At 35.8% G+C, this 7,585-nt stretch overlaps 1 non-coding gene across 1 annotated transcript; it reads right to left on the reverse strand.

Annotated features, from left to right (window-relative positions):
• Positions 1-624: 624 nt before the first annotated feature.
• On the reverse strand, positions 625-760 carry LOC144370226 (small nucleolar RNA SNORA42/SNORA80 family). The gene has a single exon (XR_013430125.1). It is a non-coding gene; the product is annotated as a small nucleolar RNA SNORA42/SNORA80 family (small nucleolar RNA).
• Positions 761-7,585: the final 6,825 nt, after the last annotated feature.

Raw genomic sequence — 7,585 nt, forward strand, 5'->3', positions numbered from 1 at the left:
GAGAATTAGCTATGTGTAACCAGCACATTTTCACCCTCTTGCTGAGACTCACTGCTTCAGCTGTACAGTACTAGATCGTGGTTTGATTATTTACTATTTTTGTTTCTATCAAATGGTGAAGCTTCCAGTTTGCAGAGATCTACAAGAGGAGACACTTCTTGCATCCAGGCCTCATCCATTTTATTCAATCAGACTAGCATCCCTGCTGTTTCCACTGCTGCTTCAAGCTCCGTTTTCTTCCAAAGTCTTAGTTATATTTCATAACACATTAATTGGTCTCTTCTCTGCACTTATAAAGTGATATTTGTGCTATAAAATAATTTACTGCGATTATATAAATTCTTCTAATTTGAATACATGTAGGTGTCTTCTGTATAAACAGATGGTAAACTCTTAAAGTCAGTTTTTTTTTTAAATACTGTGTTTAACATACAGAAGATGTTCAATGACATCTTTCTGCTTTGTCCACTAATTTGCTTAGCAGGATTTCCTAATTTCTTTTTGTCATTGATTTATCTTATTTTTTTACAACCAATTTTTAATGCTATGACCATGCACTTGAAACTATTGTGAGGTTATTTTTATGTTTATTCTATTTTATTGTTTTCTTTCTTTTTTTTCTCACACTGTGCAACCCACTTCACTGCCAGCAGCCTGTGGGTACAAAAACCAGGCAATGCTTCAGAGGCACAGTTGGCTCTGGCATTAAACACCGTGAAAGCCCGAAGGGGATGAGCACGCCATAAATTCAAGCCTGTGCATTATTTGGAAAATAAATAAATAATAAGAAGTAAAGATTTAATATACTCAGAAAATTGAGGTAGCTATGAGGATGCTTGACAAGTGAAAGTGTAAGGATGTAGAAATCAACATAAGTGATTCTGGTTTTAGTAGCATCAAAAATAATAAGACATACAGGAGTAAATTCAACAAAAGATTAATATTTTCACTATCATAATATTTTCAATAATAATGTAATGATGACATTTTCCACTTACCAGTAAAAATGTGGCAAAACTAAAAATAGACAACAGACCTGAATGAACTCTTCTCTAACCAGGGATGAAAATTGTCAAAGTAGATACAAAAAGATGACCTACATTTTGAGTCATTAGGAAAATGCAAAACAAAACCACAATAAGATGCTTCTTTACAAACACTGAGTGGACTCAAAATGTCAGAAAAAACAAGCATTGATGAGGATGAGGAGAAACTGGAATCCTTATGTTCTACTGACAGGTTCATGAGATGCACAGCCATTTTTGAAAACAGCTTTTCAGGTCTTTAAACCATTAAACATGAAGTTACCATGTGACCTTCCATTTCCACTGTTACTTATACAAAGGGAATTGAAACTATGCTGCTATGTTTTGAGTACAAGGTGTCCCCAGAAGCTCTGTTAATGAAGAAACATTCTGAGATGAGATGATTGGATTATGAGATCAGTAAACTAATCAGTAGATTGGGTGATAACTGTAGGGAAGTTGGGTATGGATGGAGGAGTTGGGTAAATGGGTTGTTCCATGGAAAAGTTGTTCTTCCTGAAGTCCCCCTTCTCCTATCTCTCTCTTCTTTTCTCTCCTCATCCCTCCTTTTCCTTTCTTTTCTTCTCTCCTCTCTTTCTACTCCTATCCTCTCCTCCCCTCCCCTCCTCTCCTTTCCATTCCCCTCTCCCCCTCCCCCCCTCTCTCTCCCCTTTACCTTGGGCACAGAGCAATGGAGTTGGCTATCCGTGGACAGAGACCTCTGAAACCTTGAATCCCATGAATTTTTCTCCTCTAAGTTGTTCTTGTTGAGTGTTTTCATCACAGGGATAACCAAACTAAAGCCTATGCAAAAATTTGCATGAGAAAATTTTTTCATAATGACTAAAATAGCATTATTTGTAATAGACAAAAAGATAGATGAAAGATAAATCACTATTGACAGACAAATGGATAAACAAATTTAATTTGGAAGGTTCTTGATTACTGACTATATAAAATAGAGATAAAGAGCTGATCCATGCTACAATATTCTTGACCGTTGAAAATATGCTGCCAAGAGAAAGAAGCCACTTCTACCAAGTTACAGCATGATTCCATGCAAAGGAAAATGCAGAATAATGATGTCTATGTAGGTAGAGAGTCCAGACTCAGATAATCTATTGGTGGTTGTCTGGTAGGGTAGAAGATAGCACGAAATGACTAAGGACATATCATGTAAGATTAAGATTATGAAAAGTTCTAAATTGATTGTGGTGGTAGTTACATGTATCTGTTCTTTATGAACCACTGAATTGTACAGTTTAAATGGATTACTTATAAGGCATATGAATTGTGTCTCAATAAACTTAAAATAAATAGGTAAGAAATTGATATTGATTGCATATTTCATAGGTATGAAATATTAACAATTCACAATACCTAAACTGTGGAGCCAACCTAGATGCACTTCAGTGGATGAATGGATAAGAAAAGTGGCATATACACACAATGGAATTTTGCTCATCAATAAAAGAGAATAAAATCATGGCATTTGCAGGCAAATGGATGGCGCTGGAGAAGATAATGCTAAGTGAAGTTAGCCAATCTAAAAAAAAACAAATGCTGAATGTTTTCTCTGATATAAGGAGGCTGACTCATAATGAGGTAGGGAGAGGGAGTATAGGAGGAATAGATTAATTCTAGAGAGGGAAAAGGGGTGTGAGGGTGAGGGAGGGGGCAGGGGATTAGCCAGAACTGTGGAATGTGATAGACATCACTATCCAAAGTACATGTATGAAGACTCTAATTGGGTATCAAAATATTTTATATACAGAGATATGAAAAGTTGTGGTAGAGAGAAGTGATGGGAGAGGAGGGGAGGGGATAGGGTGATAGGAAGTATAGTAGAATGAAACAGACATTATTATTAGTGTGTGTATATGTGACTGCATGACCAATATGATTCTGCAATCTGTACACTCATAAAAATGAGAAATTATATCCCATCTGATTCAAATGTAAGATATGTCAAGGTCATTGTACTGTCCGTAACTAACTAAAAAATTGTGGGATATGTATATAATAAGAATTGTAATGCATTCCACTGCCATTTATTTATTTATTTATCTATCTATTTATTTATTAAAATAGTAAAAAAAAATAAAGAAATGAGTTGAACAGTTTTAAGCATCAAGATGATGTCTTGGCTCCTCGGCAGGTGGAAACCAAGGTAGGGAGTCCAGAGCAGACTGGCAAGGCAGGGACAGAGGGAGTGCATGGAGGTGCAGTTTTCGGCTCCTAGATACTTGGAGAGACTCATAAATTCTGGTTTCCAGAATGAAAAGCACAAAGGAATTCATTAGCCTGAAGTCTGCACCCATGACAATAGGACCAGTCTCAGGTCAGAGGAGTCACAATGGGAGAAAAAGAAGCAAAGCTGATCAACTTTCTTCAGAATCAGTGGTGTAAGAGAAAGTCAGAATGAATTAAGCTGAAGCAGAATCTGAAAAGTGACCTGCTGTGTGAGAAGTAATTCACCTTTTCTTCATGCATTGGTGGAATAACTACACCTAAGACTGTAACTCTGGAAAGGATTACATCTGTCGATCTCCATCCCACTGAGAGACATCAGAAAATATTACCCTAGGGAATACCTTTGAACAGCCCACCTGAGTAGCTCAGTTTCTGTAAACTCCCCACCCACACCTACACTACTGGCCACAGGGGTGAAGCACTGCAGAGCTGGCAGGGTGCACCGGACACTCCTGGGAGAGTTGACCCAAGCGAGGAGCATTTCTACCACATGCCACAAAGTTCCGACCACAGTTCCTGCACCAAAAAGTTACATGAAATGAACACATACTTCTCAAAGTACAATGGCCAACAATCATATGAAGAATAAAAGTTGAACGTATTTAACTATGAAGGAAATGTAAACTAAAAGTACACTGAGATTCCCTCTCATGCCAGTCAGGATGTCAGTCATCATGAATACAAATAGCAATAAATGGTGACAAGGATGTGGGAAATGGGGAACTTCCATACACTTGGTGGACATGCAGTTAGTACAGTCACTATGCAAATCAGTGTGGAGGTTCCTAAAAAAGAATAAATAAAGGATTAAAATATGATCCAACTCTACCACTCTTTGGTCTTTATCCAAAAGACCTGAAATCAGCATACTTTAGAGATGCATGCATGCCCATGTTTATAAAAACACAATTCACAAAAGCCAGGTTATAGAACTATCCTAGGTATAACTCAAGAGACATATTGATAAAGAAAACGTGAAACACACACACACACACACACACACACACACACATACACACACAATAGAATATTATAAATATATAAAATAGATTATCTCATTTTCAGAAAATGAATGGAACTGGAGAATATCATGGTAAGCAAAGTGTAGCAGACTCAGGAAGAGAAGTATCACACGTTTTCTTTCATATGTGGAAGCTAGTGAGGCAAACAAAGAAAAGAAGGTATCACAAAGGTAGACAGGGCACCAATAGGACAGAGGAAGAAAAACAGGCAAAGAAGGCTTGTAATGCATGGGGAAGCGCTGGAGAGTGAAATCGATAAGATTATGTTATACACATGCACCAATATGCCTATGCCACAATAAAAACCCATCTTTTTGCATGGCTAAAATGTACAGATACAAAGTTTTAAGTAATTATCTTCACTGTATTCTCTAGAGACTTTCAAATAAAAATTGTGAAGATGTGTTTTGCTCTGCAGCTTTATTTTTTTTCCAATTTTTTTAGAGAGGGAAATATCCAAAAGTTAAGAAGATTTGGTTATGCAATACAGAAAACTCAAGAATTGTGAGGTTTTGAATTCAAAAAGCTTATAGGAAATTATTAAAAATAATTCACATTTACGGAAAAAGAATACCAAAGTGGTGAAAGATAAACCAGTTAATAGTCCTTGGCTGATTCGTTCTGATAAGCACTTCCCCTTTCTTCGCCCTCTGATTTAGTATTGAGTATCTGTAAAATGGTTTGTGGGGGTAGGCCTAAAAAGGGAGATACTTTAAAAGTATATGGCACTTGGACAAACTGCTTGAAAAGGTCACACAGGAGCAAACCTTGCCAAGCTCTCTGTTGTATCCCCAAGGCCTCTCCCAGGGTCTTATGTTCCTGCCACCTCACTGGTGATAGGCACAGCTTCTTATATATCAGGTTTCAGACCAATGTCCCCTACATGCAAACCCTCACCATCCACAGAATGATTCCTCCCTGATATTCTCTTCCATAGCCTTCTGCACATTCTTGAGGAATGGATACAAAAGCTTTATGCACATGCATGCATGTCTTCCCTCCTGGTGACTGTTCTGTAACTTCCTTTCATTCTTTACTTTCAAAATGACCTTCTGCAAATCATTTAACCTGTTTGTGCCACAGAAAAGTGAGAAATAGATGTTATTTGATTCTGAGAACACTTTGGAGGGAAATTGGCTAATGCAGGTTAAATCACTGCCTGGCGCATTTCATACCTTAATAGATGCATATGGTGCCACTATGATTAATATTATAAGATAAAATATTCAATGGACAAAAGACCCTGGTCAAGATTATGTACCCTGTGACTTTCAGTTTGGCAGAAGTATTTGAATATTAAGCATATTAATTATGCATAAGATGCCTTCCCTTAACATGAATAAAATGCTCAATTGAAAATGCTATTATGTTTAGCAAACCTACTAAGTTTATACGTCATGCACAGACACACACACACACACACACACACACACACACACACATACACACAGAAAATCTTTACCACTTCCACATCACATAGAGCCTTAATCTCCAGGATACAAAAAACTCAAAATTTTACATCAAAAAACAAACACATAAGCCAATCAATAAATGGGCAACAAAATTGAATAGAAACCTCACAGAAGAAATACAAATGATCAAAAAAAAAAAAAAGAAAAAAATGTTCAACATCTGTAGTAATTAAACAAAATGAAATTAAAACTACACTGAGATTTCATCTCACTCCAGTCAGAATGGCAATTGTCAAGAATAAAAGGAACAATAAATGTTGGCAAGGATGTGGGGGAAAAAGTTCACTCATACTTTGCTGGAAAGCAGGATGGTGATTCCTCAGAAAACTGGGAATGGAACCACCATTTGACCCAGTTGTCTCACTCCTTCATCTATACACAAAGTACTTTAAGTCAGCATACTACAGAGACAGCCACATCAATGTTTATGGCAGCCCAATTCACAATAGACAAACTATGTAACCAACTAGGTGCCCTTCAAACAATTAATGATAAGGAATTTGTGGTGTATACACACAATGGAATATTATTCAGCCATTTAGAAGAATAAAATTATGGCATTTGCCAGTAAATGGATGGAATTACAGAATATCATGCTAATTGAAATAAGCCAGTCCCAAAAAGCCAAAGGCCACATGTGCTCTCTGATATTTGAATGCTTACTGACAACACAGGAGGGAATAGAGGGGAAAGTATATAAGTTCATTGGATTGGATAAAGTGGAATGAAAGGAAGGAAGGGGAGATGGGAATAGAAAATACATCAAAATCAAACATAATTTTATAAATTGGCCAAATTATATTATTATATTAGGTGCCTGTATGAATATGTAAAAAAATATAATTTGACATAACTTTCCTTTGCACATATATGAATACACAACCAATGTAAATCTACATTATGTAGAACTACAAGAATGAACTCCTACTTGGAATGGGTTGCACTCCATGTATGTTTAATATGTCAAAAGGCACTCTACTGTCATGTATATCTAAAAAGAACAATAAAAAGTAAATTTGTTTTCCAAAACCAAAATTCTACTTTTCTGATTTTGCACTAACCTTTCAGAAAACATATTGCCAATATGTTTAATATTGTAAGAATATACTTTTAATTAGAACAAATTTTGTTACAAATCGTATGAGTATATTATGGATTTTTTGTATGTGTGTGTATGTGTGTGTGTGTGTGTGTGTTAACCTCTTTGTATCATCTAATATGAATTTGCAAGACAGAGCATTGAATGCTAGAGGATGGGCTACATGGAGAAATAATCACTAAAGCATACAAAATTTCAGTTATAAGATGAATAAGTTCTTGCAATCTAATGCACACAGTGGTGACTAAAGTTAATAATACCGTGTTTTATACTTGAAATTTGCTCAGGGATTAGATCTTAATGGCTCTCACTACACTCATATGATAACAAAGTGCATGAGGTGTGGGATGTGTTCCTTGACTCCATCTTAGCACCATTTTACAATGTAAATGTCTATCAAATCATACTATATAGCTGAATAAAATACAATTTTTATTTGTCAATTATGACTCAGTGAAGCTGAAAAAATAAAATATATTTACGTAATGTATGTAATATCATAACAAAATAAATCTAACATGTATAAAGTATATAGATATAATTTAAAAATACGGAAGAATGGAAGAGAAATGTGCACATCCTTGCAGATACAAACTTTGAGTTTAAGTACAAACACTATATGGTTACACACTGACAAGAACAGGATAATAAATCATTTGGAAGAGTGTTCTTCAACCATCTATGTGATGGTTATATTATTAAGAAATATTTTCA

This window comes from Ictidomys tridecemlineatus, chromosome 13 (assembly GCF_052094955.1).
Source record: "Ictidomys tridecemlineatus isolate mIctTri1 chromosome 13, mIctTri1.hap1, whole genome shotgun sequence".
NCBI classification, from domain to species: Eukaryota; Metazoa; Chordata; class Mammalia; order Rodentia; family Sciuridae; genus Ictidomys; species Ictidomys tridecemlineatus.